At 48.9% G+C, this 19,234-nt stretch overlaps 1 pseudogene across 1 annotated transcript in view; it reads right to left on the minus strand.

The window, feature by feature from the left end:
- LOC123169916 (probable apyrase 6) overlaps window positions 1-18,955 on the minus strand; it is a 29,409-nt pseudogene extending 10,454 nt beyond the window's left edge. Inside the window, exons 1-3 of the transcript XR_006484981.1 lie at window positions 18,228-18,955; window positions 17,853-17,965; window positions 17,659-17,766 (exon numbers count right to left, since the gene is read on the minus strand). The product of XR_006484981.1 is annotated as a probable apyrase 6 (transcript). The remainder of the gene's footprint in view (window positions 1-17,658; window positions 17,767-17,852; window positions 17,966-18,227) is intronic.
- Between the last annotated feature and the right edge of the window lie 279 nt (window positions 18,956-19,234).

Here is a 19,234-nt window from a genome sequence, read left to right on the forward strand (position 1 = left end):
TTGCATTTTTTGTGGTACCGATGAGTTTTTGGAAGTAATTTTTTAGGATTGCTGCTTTGTGTTCGTGCAGGAAGATTTCAGAGTCATTGTGGATGAGCAACGGGATTTTATTTGAGCGAGATCGTTGTGTGGCAGAGGCGTGGAAGAACTTGGTGTTTTCATCGCCGTCGACGGCCCCTCTGATCTTACCCCTCTGTTTCCAGAAGGAAATTTTCTGTTTAATAGCAGCTTGTAACAGATTTGAAATTGTGAGCCTAAGCTTTAGTTCCAGAAGGGAGAGGGGGGCAAGTTCCTCGTTAAGGTCAAGGGCCAGAATTGCAAGTTTGCAATTTGCCTCCCGTTGGTAGATGGGCCTAAGAGTTTTGGCCCAAGATTTGAGGGCTGACCGTGTTTTTTTCAGATTTTGAGCCAGAGAAGTCGCGGGGTCCAGTACCGGCCCATTGTGGTTTTGATCAATGGGCAGCCAAGTGGTTTGCACTATGGTTTTGCAGGCCTGGAGGGAGGTCCAGTAACGTTCAAAGCGAAAAAGGCGGGAGGAGGGAATAGATGTGGACACAGTAACCAGTAGTGGAACGTGATCGGAGGCGAAACGAGTGAGAGAGGTCAGGTGGGTGTTGGGAAAGAGCGCATCCCAGGCGAGGTTAATAAGAACCCTACCTAGCCTTACAAGCGTAGGGGATGGCCTCTTGTTTGACCACGTGAATTGGCGATCAAGAAGAGGGAGCTCAATGAGAGCAAGTTGATCAATGGTATCATTGAAGGCATCTGCTTCAGATCGGCGAAAGTTATTATTGTTCTTTTCATTGGGGAAGTGAATCAGATTGAAGTCACCGATGAGGAGCCAGGGGGATTGTGGTGGTGGTTCAGTTTGTTTAAGCTCATCCAGGAAATCTCTTTTGAGATCCCTTTGCGAAGGAGCGTAGACGTTGGTGATATAGACGGCGTGTTGCGAGGCAAGGCAAGAGAGGGTGAGGGTGGAGCTAAAACGCCTATGGTCACAACTGAGAAGTGTGAAACAGCGTGAGTTAGTGGCAGAGAGAATGCCACCCGCAGAACCGATAGCGTCTAGATGGTTGTTTGAGTCTAGGAAGCGTGGTAGGATCGAGCGTATTTTAATGGTGTCTGGTTTGAGAAGTTTAGTTTCTTGAAAAAGAGCGATCGATGGGCGTAGTTGATTAATCTCAGAGAACACATTAGCACATTTATCATTGTCACCAAGACCTCGAACGTTCCAAGACACGATAGAGTAGGATTCATTTTTCATAATGGAAACTTTAGCAAGCACCATACATAGGATAAGCAACCCAGCAAGCGAGCATCCAGGTACAGGAGGTAGCGGGACAAGTTGACAGAACCACGTGTGAGCACTAACATAGCTAACTCTAACCTAACATAGCAACTACGGTAGGGTGCGACGCACCGGATACATGCCCAACAAGGGTGGCCAGCAGAGTGGCACTGGCATACGGGAGATGTAATCATGGCGAGCCCAAAACATCGGAGCCCGAAGCGATATCAACCGCCACCTCCGGCGGAGCACCGCATGCAGTAGCAATGGCCGCGAGATCCTCTGGCGAGGCAGGACCGCGGGCCGAGTCGTCGATGAGTCCATCCATATCGCAGAGACGAGCGTGGACAAGGGCGTCCGAGAGATCCTTGGAAGCAGTTGAGAGGTCGAGTTTTTTCGCCTTGGAGCGCATGGCCTTGGCAGTCATGGAGGAGTAGTTTGGGGGCTCGATTTCGGCCAATCGAGCGTTGCGTCTGGCCTTAACACCAGAGTCAGCGGCCATCTTGGCGCGCCTGCTGATGCGCCTGGCCAGACACTCATGCGTGGGTTCAGGAGGCAGATCGGGAGCCGGATCGGCTACGACGACAGGCAGAGGTGGCTCATGGAGCACCGGAGGAGAGTGGGGAGGGGACAGTGGTGGTGGTAAGGGAGCTGGAGAGGGTGGAGCTGGTAATGCGAGCATAGGACGGGGAGCAGTCGATCGGACAAGCTTGCGAGCGGGAGTGGGAGTGCATGCGGGAGGAGACCATGGGGCATGCACCAGCATGGCCACAGGCATGCCATCGGCCATGACAGCAAGGATAGGGATGCCGTCCAGAGGGAGCGTAGTTGCAGGTGTTGGTGGAGGGCCCGAGGGAGATTCGGGTGTGCATGCGAAAGGAGACATGGCTGCAGCGATGGATCGGATCTGGTGCGTGGTGGCTGGGGACAGGCGTGGGTTGGATATCTGGGAGGAAAGGGAAGAGTTGTCCTCGTCATCGGAGGAGAAAGGGGAGGCGCCCGAGCCATGGCGGAAGAGAGCACGACTCTCAAGCTTGACGACAACTACATCGTTGTCAGGAAGGCGCACCATGAGACAAGGGGGAAGGACGAAGTCGCGGGCCACCATGACAAGAGCACGGACACTGGAGTGGTCACCCTGGAAGCAGTGCTGATCTGCTGACACGAAGTCTCCCAGGTGTGAGAAGAAGTAATCTGCCCCCTCAGGGTGCCAGAGCTCATCGGGATAGTCAAAGGCTTCGATCTCGGCCATGTGAATGAAGATGGCCAGGGATCTGTTGTCTGCGTGCTCTGGACGCTCGAAGAAGAGGGTGTTGCCCTCGTGGTGGATAGGGCCATGGCCCGTGACGGCGAAACGCTCTTCAGCGTTTGCAAAGGAGAGACACACAGCGCCACGGCCAGAGGAGGTGAGCCCGAACGTAGGGTTGTTGCGGTGGAGAGCGATAGCCTGGCGGATGAAGCGGAAGGGGTTGAGCATGGGGGTGGCGAGGTGCACGTAGGATAGGTTATCGACCTGGCGGACGAGGCAGCTTGGCGGGACTAGTGGGATGTGGGGCGCCGGAGGAGAACGGCTAGCAGCAGACGGAGCTGTGGTAGGTGGGGAGGTGAAGCAGCACAAAGTTTGTGGAGGAGCAACTCCACCTTGCTGCTACAATGTGTACAGCACAAGTGTTGAAGGAACAGCTTCAACGTGCTGCGCTAGATATCGCTCTAGAGGCGAATGTAGGTTGATAGGGCAGCAAGAGTTCAATCCAGAACTCCTAGGGCACAAGACCTACTCCAAGATCTTAGATAAGAACAACAAGTTCTATTATAGGTAGGGGTACATAGTCTGCCTCCAAAGTAGAGGCGACGACCTCTATTTATAGGGCTTTGGGAAGCCTTCACATACTTCTACTTATAGCTGGAATACTCTAGAAAACATTATGTAAGTTTCACCATTCTACTCATAGCTACTCACAACTAGAAGACTCTAGAAAACAGTAGGTAGGATAGAAAAGAAAAGGAAAGAAATACTACACTAGAGTGGAAGCATCTAGAAGTAGCCAAACAGATATGGCATGTGTTTTCTTTCTTCTCATCTAGTGTTCCTCATCAATCTCCCCTGGTTGTTTGGAACTCGCCCTCGAGTTATCTTCATAGAGCGCTTCTTCTGGATGGTAGAGAGTCAAGTCCGCAACATTGAAAGTGTTGGAGATACCCATGTCACTTGGAAGATCTATCACATAAGCATTATCATTTATCTTCCTCGTGATAGAGAAGGGCCCATACCTTCGCTGCCTAAGTTTCCCTTTAACACCTAAAGGCAGCCTCTCTTTTCGGAGGTAGACCATCACCTTATCACCGACTTGGAATGATTTTGGCCTCTTTTTGCAATCAGCAATTTGTTTATATTTCTGATTTTGTGCTTCCAAAGCGCCGCGAATCTCTTCAAATAACTCGGTGTAATTATCAGCAAAGGACAATGCTGATTTTGAGTTTCCCCTTGATGGCAGCTTCACCAGGTCCACCACATGTGTTGAAACTTTAGTGTAGACAATGGAAAAAGGGCTCCTTCCTGTGGATCTATGCTTGGAGTTATTGTAGGAGAACTCTGCAAGAGATAAAGCCAAATCCCATTGCCCCTTTCTTTCTCCACAAATGCAACAGATCAGATTACCCAAAAACTTGTTCACCACTTCCGTTTGTCCATCTGTTTGTGGATGAGCAGTGCTAGAAAATTTCAATTCAGTGTTGAATTGCTTCCACAAAGTGAGCCAAAATGCAGCAAGAAACTTGCTATCACAGTCTGAGACAATGGACCTTGGAACTCCATGAAGTCTGACCACTTCTCGAAAGAATAGGTTTGCCACATGATGAGCATCCGTTGTCTTGCGGCATGGGATGAAATGAGCCATCTTAGAGAATCTATCCACGACCACAAATACAACATCACTTCCTCGTCTTGTTCTTGGCAAGCCCAAAACGAAGTCCATAGAAATGTCCTCCCATGGAGCAACAGGAACAGGCAAAGGCATGTATAACCCTGTGTTCTGGACTTGGCCTTTGCAGGTCTGACATACGGGGCACTGTTGAACGAACTTTCCAGCATCTCTCTTTAGTTGTGGCCAAAAGTAGCGAGCTTCCAGGTTAGCGATAGTCTTGTCCCGTCCAACACGGCCACTAAGATCACTTGAATGGAGCTCTCTAACCAGCTTGTCACGTAGAGAACTTCTTGGAATGCACAAATGATCATTTTTGAAGAGATATCCATCTTGCATCAAATAGTCATCACCTAATGGTTGGCCCCTTGCGTGCTTTACCCAAACATGGCCAAAGTCTTCGTCACCCTCATACAACTCCTTTATTTGACCCATGCCCAGAAGTTCAGCTTCAAAAGAAGTCAAGAGGCATGCACGATGACTCAAAGCATCGGCCACTCTGTTAGTTATTCCAGATTTATGCACGATGAGATAGTTAAACCTCTCAAGATATGCTGCCCATCTTGCTAGCATGCGGTCAACATGCTTTTGATTTCTAAAATGCTTCAAGGATTGATGGTCGCTATAAACAATGAACTCTTTAGGTAGCAAATAGACTTCCCAAGTTTTCAACGCTCTGAAAACGGCGTATAATTCTTGCTGATAGGTACTCCATTTCTGTCTAGCTTCACTTAACTTCTCACTAAAGAAAGCAATGGGCTTCCTTTCTTGAGATAGGACAGCTCCAATGCCTACTCCACTTGCATCACACTCCAACTCAAAAGTCTTGTTGAAATCAGGTAGTACCAAGACAGGAGCTTGTGATAGCTTTTGTTTAATCTCATTGAAGCTAGCTTCAGCTGCTTCTGCCCATTGGAACTTTCCTTTCTTCAAACACTCGGTAATTGGTGCCATGATAGTGCTGAAATTCTTAACAAATCGCCTATAGAAAGTTGCAAGGCCATGAAAGCTTCTTACCTCAGAAATGGTCTTAGGAGTTGGCCATTCTCGGATTGCTTCAACCTTAGAATCATCAACACGAATGCCGTCACATGTTATGACGAATCCTAGGAAAAGAAGTTGTGTTTGCAGGAAAACACATTTCTTCAAGTTGACGTAGAGCTCATTTTCCCTTAGTACTTCTAGCACCTTCCGAATGTGATCAAAGTGTTCATCCTCATCCTTGCTATAGATCAAGATGTCATCGAAATAGACCACAACAAAGTGGGGTAAGAAGGGTCTAAGGACTTGATTCATTAAGTGCATAAAGGTACTTGGTGCATTTGAGAGTCCAAATGGCATGACTAGCCATTCAAACAACCCTTCCTTTGTCTTGAAGGCGGTCTTCCATTCATCCCCGGGTCTTATACGGATTTGATGATATCCACTTATTAAATCTAGCTTTGTGAACACTCTTGCTCCACTAAGCTGATCCAACATATCATCCAGACGGGGAATAGGGAACCTATACCTTACGGTGATCTTGTTAACGGCTCTACTGTCCGTACACATGCGCCAAGATCCATCTTTCTTTGGCGCGAGTAGGGCTGGTACAGCACATGGGCTAATACTTTCTCGAATGTGCCCCTTTTGCAACAATTCCTCCACTTTCTCCTTCAATATATCATGCTCCTTTGGGCTCATTCGATAGTGTGGAAGATTAGGAAGACTTGCTTCCGGAATTAAGTCAATTCTATGTTGAATTCCTCTCATCGGTGGCAAGCCATGTGGCTCCCCAAGTGTGTTCTGAAATTCTGCCAATAAACCACGTACCTTTCCTGGAATTTCAACAGTCAGGTGCTCTTCTCCCTTTACAACAAGTGCAGCACACAAATCTGCCTCCTTCAAGTCTTCCATAAACTCATGAGTGGTATGGGAGATAGTTAACATAGTTTTCCCCTCCTCCTTAGAGGTATTACCTTCGGGTTTGTTTGGTAAGATAATGATCCTTCTCTTGTTCCAAATGAAAGAGTAAGAATTTTCCTTGCCCTTGTGTGTAGTATCCACATCAAATTGCCAAGGCCTCCCAAGAAGAACATGGCTGGCATCCATGTCAACCACATCACACAACACATTTGAGCGATAATGCTTACCCAAAGAAAGTGGCAGGTTGCATTGTTTGGTGATCCTCATACTCACTCCTTTCTTGATCCATCCAATAGTGTAGGGATTTGGATGATCATGGGTTTCAAGCTTTAAATGGTCCACCAACTTCTGGGAGATAAGATTCTCGCAGCTGCAACTATCAATCACTAGTTTGCATACCTTGCCATTCACCGTGCATTTGCTCTCAAATATTTTCTTCCGTTGTGTGTCATCGAGTTGTGGTGTGGAACATAGGACACGCTGGATCACACATACCACCTCTTCACCTTCTTCTTGACAAACCTCTTGTCCGTCTACATCTTCAGATTCGTATTCTTCCTCATCGCTTTCACCATCATGGATAGTCGTGTTAACAAATTTCCTTAGTGGGCAGCCGCTGGATATGTGTCCCTCTTTACCACATTTATAGCACTTTGGGCCTTCATTTGCCTTACCCTTGCCTCTAGTTTGCTTCGGGATGGGCTGTTTTGTCTTTGGTGGAGTGGTCTTTTCTTCCACTCTATTAGGTTGGCTCCTAGATGAGCCTTCGGTATGAGGATATGGAGGATATGGAGCCTTAGTTGTCTTTCTCATCCTCACAAACCTCTCGGCCTTTAAGGCTAGAGCTTGTGCTTGATCAACGGACCAGATTTGTTGCATCATCAATCGATCTTGAATAGCATCATTGAGACCATTGATGTACCTTGCAACTTGTTGCTCTTCAGTTTCAGCAAGGTTGCACCTCACTTGTAGCCTTAGAAACTCCTCCGTGTAATCTGAAACAGTCCTATTTCCTTGAGCACAATTTTGAAATTGGATAAATAGGATCTGGTCATAATCAGCGGGCAAAAATCTCCCTTTCAAGAGGCCTTTCATTTGTCGCCAAGTTCTAACACGAGGTTCTCCTCTGAGCCTGCGCTCCTCTTGAACGCGATGCCACCATGCACCGGCTCCTCCTTTCAGTTTGTATGCGACCAAAGGAACTCTACGATCTTCCGAAACCTCCATGACCTCAAAGGAAGTCTCCACTTCATATAACCAATCCAGGCACCCTTCAATGTCAACATTTCCATTAAAACTTGGGATCTCAGCTTTCACCTTGTATGTATCTCTTGCATATGTAGGGTTGGGTGCTCTCCGATATGCGTAGAGATTTGGCTCTTCAAGGGCATCATCATATTCTTCACCTTCAGAAGCCTCAACATAAATTGGCCTTCTTGAAGCACGTTGAACAACATGTTGTCGTGGCGGTCTTGCTCCAAGATTACCTCTCCTTCTTCCTTGATGAACATCTTCCTCTTCTTTAGATGAATCTCCTTCATTGGTAGCAGGGGGGACACCCTTTCTTATCATCTCAACCAGCTGGTCAAATCTCCTATTAAGATCTTCACGCAGCTCTTTGATTTGTTGTTCAGCAGCATCCATCCTCTTCTCCAATTGCTCCATTGCTTGCAAGAACTAGTATGGGTCAACGAGGCTCTGATACCACCTGAAGCAGCACAAAGTTTGTGGAGGACCAACTCCACCTTGCTGCTACAATGTGTACAGCACAAGTGTTGAAGGAACAGCTTCAACGTGCTGCGCTAGATATCGCTCTAGAGGCGAATGTAGGTTGATAGGGCAACAAGAGTTCAATCCAGAACTCCTAGGGCACAAGATCTACTCCAAGATCTTAGATAAGAACAACAAGTTCTATTATAGGTAGGGGTACATAGTCTGCCTCCAAAGTAGAGGCGACGACCTCTATTTATAGGGCTTTGGGAAGCCTTCACATACTTCTACTTATAGCTGGAATACTCTAGAAAACATTATGTAAGTTTCACCATTCTACTCATAGCTACTCACAACTAGAAGACTCTAGAAAACAGTAGGTAGGATAGAAAAGAAAAGGAAAGAAATACTACACTAGAGTGGAAGCATCTAGAAGTAGCCAAACAGATCTGGCATGTGTTTTCTTTCTTCTCATCTAGTGTTCCTCATCAGGAGGGGGGAGGTGGCGGGGTGAAGGACGGCGCCGGAAGAGAGGCGTTGGAGGCTCGAGGACCAAAGATGAGAGGGAGGTGGAAAGGAGGGAGGTCGTTGGTGAGGACGCAGTGGGAGCCGAATCAGATGGGAGCGCCGTCCGAGAGCCTGGATCCGGCCGACGAGCCGGAGGCGGTGTGGGTGCCCGTCGTGTGCGCCATTGAGCTGCATGGCGGACGCACAAACGCAGGGTTAATACGCGGAGAGGGGGGCGTAGGGGGAAGAAAGGAAGGAAACGGTCGGCTTTGCACCTGAAACTCCGGTGACCGGAGCACCAGCAGCGAGAGCAGCGGATGGGATCACGGCAGTCGGAGATGGTGTGGTCACTGGCGAGACACCGGAAGCATCTTGGTTTTTGCTTTCGGCTATATCTGTGGTGGATGTGTTTGGGCCTGGCCGCCCGGGGAGGGGCTGATTTATAGGCCGGAGAGGCCAGAGGATGGGGGGGGGGGGTCGATTGCAGCGGCCGGAGCTGGGGAGCTGAGCAAAACCTCCCGGTAGGAGCGTGGGGTCTGCAGCGGCGTGGAGAGCGAAGAGCACGCAGGGGTGGCAGGAGTGGCAGGAGCGTGGCACTGGTCCATGGCGGTCTCGGGACGAAGCTGAGGGGACGGGGCGGTGTGTAGGCTGACGGAGGTAGGGGAGGCAGGAGGTGGAGTAGACGTGATGATGGGCGCATGCGTGTGCATGCAAGCGTTGGTTGGTGCGAGCGGTGAGGGCGAGCAGGTGAGGGAGGATGGGTCCCGCAAATCAGCGACAGTGGGGTATGCTTTTGGGTCAGCGCAGGCGGTGGCAAGATCAAGCAGCCCCGGGAGCCGACCGGGGGGCGGCTGCGGCGACGGCGCGGGTCCAAGCAGTCAGTGGTGGATAGAGGGCGTGGGGGCGGATGGTCTAGCGTTTTAGGGTTTAAAGAACTGGGTAGGCTGGGAGGGGAGGGGGAGGGGACGGCGCAGTCCGCACCCAGTTTTTGTTTTCTTTCGTTGGAAAGGTTTCGGGGAGACGTGACGGGAGAGGCCAAGCTGGCCGAGAGGTCCACGTGTCCCAGGCCATCGAGTGGATTTTGGTCAACCGGGGACGATACAGTAGAATCCTCGCCTAGAACAGTGAGATGAATCCCCAGGTTCAGAGGAGATAGATTTTGTGTGTTTATTCTAGTTGACGGGTGCGGTCCAAGCAAGGACGTGGAGTGGGTAGGCCGGACGTTGTGGGACGGGTCAAATGAGTCCGGTTCGAACACAGTTGGCAATGGTACTGATCGCACTGTTTGTGATGCATGGTCAAAAGAGTCAAAGAGCAGGATTTTGAAATTTGAAAACTCTAGTGGCGCGCAACGGAGAACCTCTCTTCTGACCAAGACCGAGAACACATGCACTAAGAACAGGTTCGGAGCAAGCGTGGTTCCGTGGAAGACACATTTAAAGGAGAACTGGTGGTCTAAGGCATTATTAATCAGTGTTTCATTAGCGCAAACCGAGCCAGAGTGGAAGACAACCCATATAGGGGTGGTTGGTTTATGTGTGAGGCGTGTAGTGGGCGTGGTGACAAGGCAGTGGTACTTAGAAAAGATCAGCTTATTAAACAAGATCCCAGGACGGAACGGTCGTACCTTTGCATGTGAACGCGAGAGGCTGAGTGTTGGGGAGGTCACAGGAGCCTCAAGAGGCGGACGACCGTTGGCGGTTGCGGGCCCACATGCATGGAGGCCATGCACGGAGGAGAGGCTGGTGACGGAGCGGCAGCAGGTTGAGGTGGCACACCCGCAAGCAGGAGCGGCGAGGCCACCGGAGATGGGGGCGGGGCCGGCATCGCAAGCGGCGCGACCGTGACCGTGGCGAACATGCGAGGAGCAGCGATCGGCGAGCAGGCGGCCATGAGTGACGCAACGTGGTAAGACGATACCGACGCTGTGAACGCGGCGTGGGATAGGCGCGTGATGGAAATGCTTCGCGGAGATCCACCAAAACGGAATGAGAGTAACACGGCGACGAGCGGTTCGTCAACCATGAAGTTAGCTTTGTGGACGAAGAAAATTATCCTAGTGGGCGAGGAGGAGTCTTGTGGCGAAGAGAAGACCTTGGTGGAGAACAGATCGAAGATGTTGCGAGAGAAATCGATGCCGAGCGAGGGGACGAACCCGAGTTGAGAGCGCAGGAAGGCATCCGCATGGCCAAAGCGGTCGCCGATGTCCAAGGTTGTTTGGATGTTGGTGGGTGGGTCATGAGTTTGTTGGGGCGGAGGAAAAGGCAGAAACTGGATCGAGTGGGTGGTGGCGACGAGCACGGGCTCGGCGAGGAGAGCGCGAACGATGCGCACGTCGGAGACAGAGATTCGGAAGAGGTCGTCTTGGAGGCGAGTCACCTGGAAGGCAGGAGCGTTGCCACCCAGACAGGCTTGCATGAGGACGGCAACGAGCTCCTCATCGAGGTCGAGTGAGGAGTGGCGAACTTGCACGGAGAGGAAGCATGGTGGCTCGTGGTGGCGCGGGTTGATGTGCTTGGAGAGGCAGCGCCAGACCTGCGCTTGGAAGTCGTCACCCATAGCGTCCCCAACTCCAAGAGCCATGCGCAAGGCTCGGGAGGTGGGGGAGACATGCCATGGAATGGGATCGTGGAAGGAGGCCGGGGCAACTGGTGCGGGCGATGGTGCTGGAGAGTGGACGGCGGCCGCGGTGGCCGGAGGTGTGGGCTGGGTGGAGCTGGGAGCGGCCGAGGGGCCGCAGGGGAGGAGAGGAGGAGGAGACATCTCCCGCCAGGCCCACCACTGAATTAACCGATATGTGCTTGATATTCAACAAGAACAACAACAAAGCCTTTAGTCTCAAACAAGATGGGGTAGGCTAGAGGTGAAACCCGTAAGATCTCGCGACCAACTCATGGTTCTGGCACATGGATAACAAGCTTCCACACACACCTGTCCATGGCTAGTTCGTTGGTGATACTCCAGTCCTTCAGATCTCTCTTTACAGACTCCTCCCATGTCAAGTTCGGTCTACCCCGACCTCTCTTGATATTCAAGACAAAATATTTTACTCAAAGTTCAACTCAGAAGAATAAATCCGGTTATCATTGAACCATTAAGACGGTAAACGTTAGGAAATCAAAATAGTACAGTATTTATAATGCATATGCACTAGATAATAAAAATCTAATAGCACTTGATGCGCATATAAAGATGAAAATGAATCCTATTCCCCTAGGTAGATTTTGGTAATTAATGTCAACATATCTCAAGGGACTAGTGATTATCAAGTCTATTTCAGATTAGGTCCTAAGAGATGCAACAAGGGAAATGAATAACGACCCCCAAATTCTTCGACGACAAGTGTTGGCCAATCTAAGGACTTAGCTTTTACACTTTTGTGATCCAAGATCACATTGAGTCAATAGGTATGCGATATTATCAAAAGGGGATCAAGGTTGCTAGGGCGAGTTTCTTTCTCCATGTGCTTAAAGAGTAAACTCCCAAAGCCCTTAAAAAGTCCCACTATCTCTCTGCATTTGCACTACCCGGAGCCTCCGAACTATTCTTGTTCGGATCCTCCAAACCACTTCCAGAGATATCCGTTGCAAACCCTAGTCCTTTGGAACTCCTGGACAATTCAACCTCCGAAGCACTTGCACATTTTTCTTGTACCGCTAGGACATTCCAAACAGTCTTTGGTCAAAATTTCCTAACGACTTCCAAAAGCATGTGTAGTTGTGTTGTTGCTCAGTCAGAGCCTCCGAACGACATTTGGTTGGACCCTCCGAACTATTTGAAAGTTGCCACTTCTAGTTTTGTTCGGTGATTTCAAACTAAACCTTCGGAGCCTCCGAGCTTCGCCAAAAAAAGTGTGTAGTGGTCCCATTTTTTGGTCCATCCTATTTATACCCCACCTATTCCATTAGTTCACTCGAAGCAACTCCATTCAGATCTCATTTTCTGAGAGAGAACTACCCACTCCTTGTGCTGAGTTCAAAGGGATTTCTACTCCAACTTTGAAGCCACTCCTTTGAGCTCTAACCTCCCTCCTTACTTTCCACTCCTTCTCTACAATGCAAAGCCTATTATACTCCACCTATTCCATTAGTTCACTCGAAGCAACTCCATTCAAATCTCAGAAGAAACTACCCACTCCTTGTGCTGAGATCAAAGGGCTTTCTACTGCAACTTTGAAGCCACTCCTTTGAGCTCTAATCTCCCTCCTTACTTTCCACTCCATCTCTCCAATCCAAAGCCCCATCTTGAGAGAGTTTTGAATGTAAGGGAGATATTTTGAAGCACAAGAGCAAGGGATTCATCACCAAGCAACCTCAATCTTGTTACTTTTGGAGGTTGTACGCCTCCAAGATAGGCTAGGTGTGTTTGGGAGCCTTCAAGGTGTGAAGGAACCAAGAAGTTTGTGAAGATATACCCTGAGTGAGGCTAGATCTTTGTGATATGACATGATGGCATAGGTTGGTTGCTCCTTCGTGGAGATCTCGTAGGTGTAGTCTGTGGATCTCGCAACCAGGATCTCCATAATCCTAGTGCCACGGGAAAAATCTTCACCGAGCATCCCCATGTTTGCATTCTCCTAACCTCTAGTCTTTACTTGTGCAAGCTTCATTTCACCTCTTACTCTTGTAGGCTTGCTTGTGTAGGGTGTTTTAGGGAACAGTAGAAAAGCTTAAAACGTGCCAACGTCTACAATTTGGAGTAGGCCTTCCTTATTCGTAGAGGTTAAACTTTTAGTAATCTATCCACCCCACTCAAGACATTTCGATCCCCGCTCAAAGAAAATTAGCAAAGAATTTCCTTGAAGAAATATAGCTATAAAATTTCTCTAAAGAAATATATAGTTGGATAATACACAGCAAAGAATTTTCCTGAAGAAATATAGTTGATTAGTAAAACTAATTTCAAAGTTAATTATTGTTAGTAGTGCATTTCAACTCGAAATTATACGAGGGATGCACAAAGGCGAGACAAGCATGACATGATGACAGTCAACAATGAAAACGATTCGAGAGCAAAGCAAGACAAGAATGGCGGTTAACAATGAAAATGATTCAAGAGGAAGGAACTAGTGTTTGTCTGAGTTATATTAACAAAATAGATCAACCATTTGTCTATTTTTACATAGTTTACCACAAGTAAACTGATGTGAACAAGCTTGTGACTAACACTTTTTGGTTAATTGCAATAATTAACCGGAAGGAGTTACTGACCCACACGAAGTTATGCTATTAAATCACCTAAAAACTTGAGGAAGTAGATGCCAATGTTGATTTTTAACTCTTGTAAGCTAGCTTTTTCATATGCATGAATCAACCACAATATCTACTAGAGTTCACACCTTTAGGGCATGAACAAGCCACCTAATCTACCTTTGTTTGCTTGAAGACCGAGTTAGTATGTCCTATAAAAGGGGGGGGGTACCCCATATGGCAGGGGAGAGTTGAACGATATATTGTTGTAGCCTTGTAGGCTTGCCAAGTTCCTGTTGTAAGAGTACTATTTGTTAAACACTTGTATGTGGATTGAACAGTGTTCTTCAATCCATATAGGATCCATGTGGTTCAAACTTGTATTTCTTTCTTATCAGGTTGTTATGCAGGGCTTTGTGTCAGTTTGTGTCGTAGTAATTACTCCCACCCCCTATCTGGCATGGAATGCCACTTAGTCGGTCAACATAAGTCAAGGAGGTCAACAATAGTCCAAGCAAGCTCCGACGGGTCCAAGCAAACCACCCCAGTCAGCGAAAGTCCAAGTAAAGCTTCATGGTCAACAAGACAAAGAAAAAAGGTCATATAAAAGAATAAATCAAAGATGGACGCAAATGAGCAAAAACGACCAAGTCCAAGCTAGAAACCCTTTCTATAGTGGAGGGAATCCTCCCCTATTGGGCCTCCACCCCTCCTAGCCAACTAGAGGCCTATGGCCCAAAGGATAAAAGATTACCTAGTCCTACCCTCCCACCACCTCTTTTCAAGGGTAGCCTTGGTCATTTGTCAAGGACCCTGGGCTATATAAGGCCCCTATGGGCATGTAAATCACTCACTCCCTACTTGAATGAAGTCAAGAGGGTCAGTCTCTCTACTCCCCTTTTAGCTCCCTCCGGCGAGCTACCAAGGTTGAGCTCGGACCTAGTCAGGCTCAAACTTGTCAAGGGTTGTGGGACTCCGGAAGCGGAGAGACTTCGAGTGTCCCGTGCATCGAGCACTACTCCGACCACTTTCGAGAATCACGGGACTCCAGAAATGGCGGGCACTCTAAGTGGCCCATGCATCAAGCACACTATCGTGGACCCTTACTCAAAGGATGTAGGTCGCGCTCCAACGGGGCGACTGGACCTATTTAAAGAACATCGTTCTGGCACTTTGTCGGGTGTACGACGACTTTCGCAATAAGGCCTGCACACGCCCACCAACTCATACTAACCACATTGCAAGAGGCATCCTTAGTGATAGTTGACTCTTGAACATCAACATTGGTGCCTACCATGGCGAATCCTCGCCGTGTGAAAAGTCATTGACCCATGAGGAAGACGGCGTCGCCTAAATCAAGTTCTGACCGAAGCCGAAGGTAAGGAAAGGTAAGGCATGCCGACACCGAAAGGTGAAGACTCCTCGAAGGCACCTCATAATCACGCAGATCCTCGACGCCATACGAAGTCGCGTGGATCCTTGATGCCACGACCCCATTCATCTTCACCAAGCTTGGAGTCGCCGCGGATCCTCGACGCCGCTTCGCTCGGAGTCGTGTGGATCCTCGACACCGCAACCTCGCTCGTCTTCACCAAGCATGGAGTCGCTGCGGATCCTTGAGGCCACTCCGCTCAGAATCACTCGGCTCCGTAAACTCGAAGCTGCATCACCCTTCAAAGCCGCGGCCAAAGTTTGCTCCCACTCATGCCCGAGACTGCAACGCCTTTGTGGCTCCATCGCCTCGATGTCGCGACCAAGTTTGCCCTCATCACTATGGCCAAGTCAGGCGAAGGAAGCTGCAACACCAGCACACCTCCGCCAACTTGAAGAAGCCCGGGAGTCAGGCACCACTCTCGACGGCCCTTCCCCATGGAACGTAGGTCTCTCTCCAACGAGATGACTGGATCTATTTAAAAAAAATAGTTATGTCACTTTATCGAGTGTACCGCGACCTTCGTATAAGGTTGTCGTACACCCCCTGTCGTTGTTTGTAATCTCTCAAAGTAAGTTAGTTATCCTAACTTTATCCTCTGGACACCATGAAAGATTAGCCACCCCCTACAATGCTCATCATAAACTAAGAGAATACACGTTATATGTTAAGGAGTATTAGTATTGGTCTAGGAGTCTGTATTCGGCCATGTTTCATACCTTGTACCCCAAGTCTTGTGTAATATATAGATATATGCCCCTTGGGCTATGCAATAGAGATAGGTTGCACCCATAACATGGTATCATCAGCCCAGGTGCTGGCCGCCTTGCTCTATCCCGTCTGAAGCCATTGGATCGGGACTCTCCATGCAGGTCGTCGCCTCCCCCATCGAGTTGCATCACCACCCTCTACCTCTGCTCCAGATCAAAGGAAGCTCACGTCCATAGTGCACAGGTTGCTAGGCGCTCATTGTGTGCCCGTGTGTTGGTCATAGTTCTGTTACATTCGACAACTGCCTCTCCAGATCGGGCCGAGGCACACACACACCTGGATCAGACTCGTCGCCACGCACACGTCCTGGGCCGTTGCCATCGCCTCCCTTCAATCTGATGGTGCGGCCGATGTCAGGCCATTGTGTTACTGCCTTCCCTGGTCGCTTATCGAAGCCGCCGGCACTCGCTGCTTGCATGCCTGGTCGTTGCAGCCCCAGATCGGACCGGCCACCGGGCTACCCATGCCCACACTCCCCTGCCACTGGCTCCTCACATCCCCACGCGTGGCTCTCTAGAGCCTGTCTCCACCGCATAACCGAACGACTCCTACATCTGCAAGCCTGGTGCTTGCCTAGCTGCCTGCTGCCCTTGTGATGTTATCTTGCCGCTAACATGCGTTGCTTGCATGGATGCTTGCTGCTTTGCATGTTGGCTCTTCCCTGCAACTGCTTGTTGTGTGCGTTGTTGTTTGGTCCACGTGCGGCTCTTCCTTTCTCTAGTTGGTGTGCTAGTTGCTTGGTGATGCGGCCTTCCTTGCTATCGTGAGCTATTGTAGTTTCGTTGCTTGTTGCCTTATGTGCTCCTTGGCTTTAGCTCTTCCAAAAAAAAACAGTTACAATGTCGTTTGTCTCCAGTGATTCCTTGTCGGTGGTTGTTTTGTCAACTCCGTCTAATTGCTGCTCGTCACCGCTCCTCGTCATCTCACATGTTGGGCCTCCTCTGCAACTTCTCATGCATACACAATGCCTCTTGCATCTGTCTCATGTGTGCTTCCTAACTTCTAGCTCTATATTTTCCGCTGCGTCCACCAAATCTGTTGCTCTTTCATGTTTCTCATGTTATGTTATGTCGTGTTCCTCATGTTATGCAAGTCTACCACCCCTTCATCTGTCAACCTCTTTTTCTGGTCCTAGTCCTTTCTATACAACTTTGGCCTTTTCCCATCCTTGTTTTTATAGGATTTATGTGGCCTCCTTTTGCATTGTCGATCGACACCCATTCTCTTGCCGTCGAGCTTCTCTCCCCGCCGGTTTTCTTGGGCTATGATTTTGTGTGCAATGCTTCATTCCCTTGATGTGCCATCTTCGTTTGACAACCCATCTTCTCTTGATACTTATGTGGCCTCTTTTTGCATTGTCGATCGACACCCATTCTCTTGCCGCCGAGCTTCTCTCACCGCCGGTTTTCTTGGGCTATGATTTTGTGTGCAATGCTTCATTCCCTTGATGTGCTTATCTTCTTTTGACAACCCATCTTCTCTTGATACTTATCTTGTATCTTCTACTGATGTGATGTCTTACTCTGATGCGCCATCTTCTCGTTATCCTCTTTGGCTTGACTCAACGGGTTTTCAAGACTCCATGCTACGAAGAAACTCAAGACACGGATTTTGGATTATCATTTGTTTTTCTAGTGTTACCTCTATTGCATATGTTTTACATTTGAGGGGATGTTAAGGACTACTAGTATTGTTCTAGGAGTCTGTATTGGGCTATGTTTCCTTCCTTGCCAAGTCCCATGTAATATATATATATATATATACATGTATATATATATATACATATATACATGTATATATACATATATGTATATATATATACATATATATATATATATATGTGCCCCTCGGGCTACGCAATAGAGGTAAGTTGCATCCATAACACATACATAGTGGTGAATCCACAAGAAACAAATATTTATGTACTAAAATCACCTGACCAAGATGTAGAAAACTGTGGCTGTACAGGTTATATGTGATATCGCCGAACTTGAACACGTGGGAGAACTCCGGAGGCATAGGTTTATCGGTGGCGAACGTTATCTATTAATCATGAATACCACAACAGTAAGAAACCCGAAAGGTTTACTGCAGGAAGTAATTTCTTAGCATGAAAATGATAACGAGACCTGAATAGAAGCCCCACCAAGCTCAATTATCCCAGTAGTATCTTGTCTAGCACCACCGAGAGTACCCAATGCATAATTTGCCGCAACCCATGCATAAATCCCTTCATCAGCTCCTGCGCAGCAGTTTAAGTGGATTAGTAATCACCTTAGTGGAAATAGAAAAATTTACCAATCTTTTCTGCAGATAAACGGCACGCTCGTCCTGATTCAATGCAACCCCGTCCCATACAATAATCTATCAAATGCAAAAACATGAATTCAACATATTTCCATCCATGAATATACTGATCTATCGCATGCAAGCACTGCAAGTCCGCACATTTCGACAACATGTACTCAAACTGAGCAGTTTTATACTTCCATTCTGTAACATACCTGAGATCATAGTGGCCCACTGATCCTGGAAACGGAAGCCTGACTCCCGAAGCAGCTTCCTGCATGACTCCATGACCGCTTCAGCAGTCGTGACATCAAGCAGACGGACTCCGGCCGTGGCCATGAGTCGCACCTCGGTGTGAACCCAATTATCCCGCGGCACATGCCGCCTTGCGAACTCCAACAGCGGGGCGATCGACAGGCCCCCGCTGCCTGGGTCGGCTGCGAACGAGGACAAACCAGGGGTGGCCTTCAGTGACGACGTGCGCGACCAATCCAGCTGCGGGAGCGCACCCGCGTGGTAGGTGATGACGTGGACGCGGCTCCCCGTGCTGCCGGCGTCAATAACGATGTCATAGCTGAGGGGCGACGAGCGGGGGAGGAGGAGGAGCGCGAAGGCGGTCGTCGCGAGGAACATGAGAGAGCCGGCGAGGTGGCGGCGGCTGCTACATGAACTGGAGCGTTGCCGTTGGGCGACCATCTTGGATGCGGGGGTAGGAGTTAGGGTTTGTTCCAGTGCTTGGGCACGCGGCTCGACGCGGGCTTTGGTGCGGCACATCTAAGGCTAAGCTCGTTCGGGGTGGAGGGCGTTCGGCGACGCGGGACGCGACGTCAGCGAAGGAGCGCCGGCGCGCCGCCGCGAGGCTGCGGCGAGGAAGACCTGTGACGGGCAGCGGGGGATCGGGTAGTAACTGACCGCTGCGTGGTCACACTCGTCAGTGTGCACGTGCAACAAAACTAGTAAGTCTAAACCGAGTCTCTCACGTCCTCAGCATTTTTGACCATTCAATTTTGTGTGCTGTACACACAAAAGCAATCTGTGGTCAGCCTACCAGGTTTAAGTCCTGATATTAGTATTGTTCTGAATTTATTTTAGGATTTTTGGCTATGCGCATTCAGTGAGAGGAGACACTCCCGTTGACTAAGAGGCCCCTATAATGACTTCGTAAATCTAAAAAGATATGTCGGCTCAGTTTCTGTTAGGAGCCCTCCCATCATCATGTACA

This window comes from Triticum aestivum, chromosome 7D (assembly GCF_018294505.1).
Source record: "Triticum aestivum cultivar Chinese Spring chromosome 7D, IWGSC CS RefSeq v2.1, whole genome shotgun sequence".
Taxonomy (NCBI): domain Eukaryota; kingdom Viridiplantae; phylum Streptophyta; class Magnoliopsida; order Poales; family Poaceae; genus Triticum; species Triticum aestivum.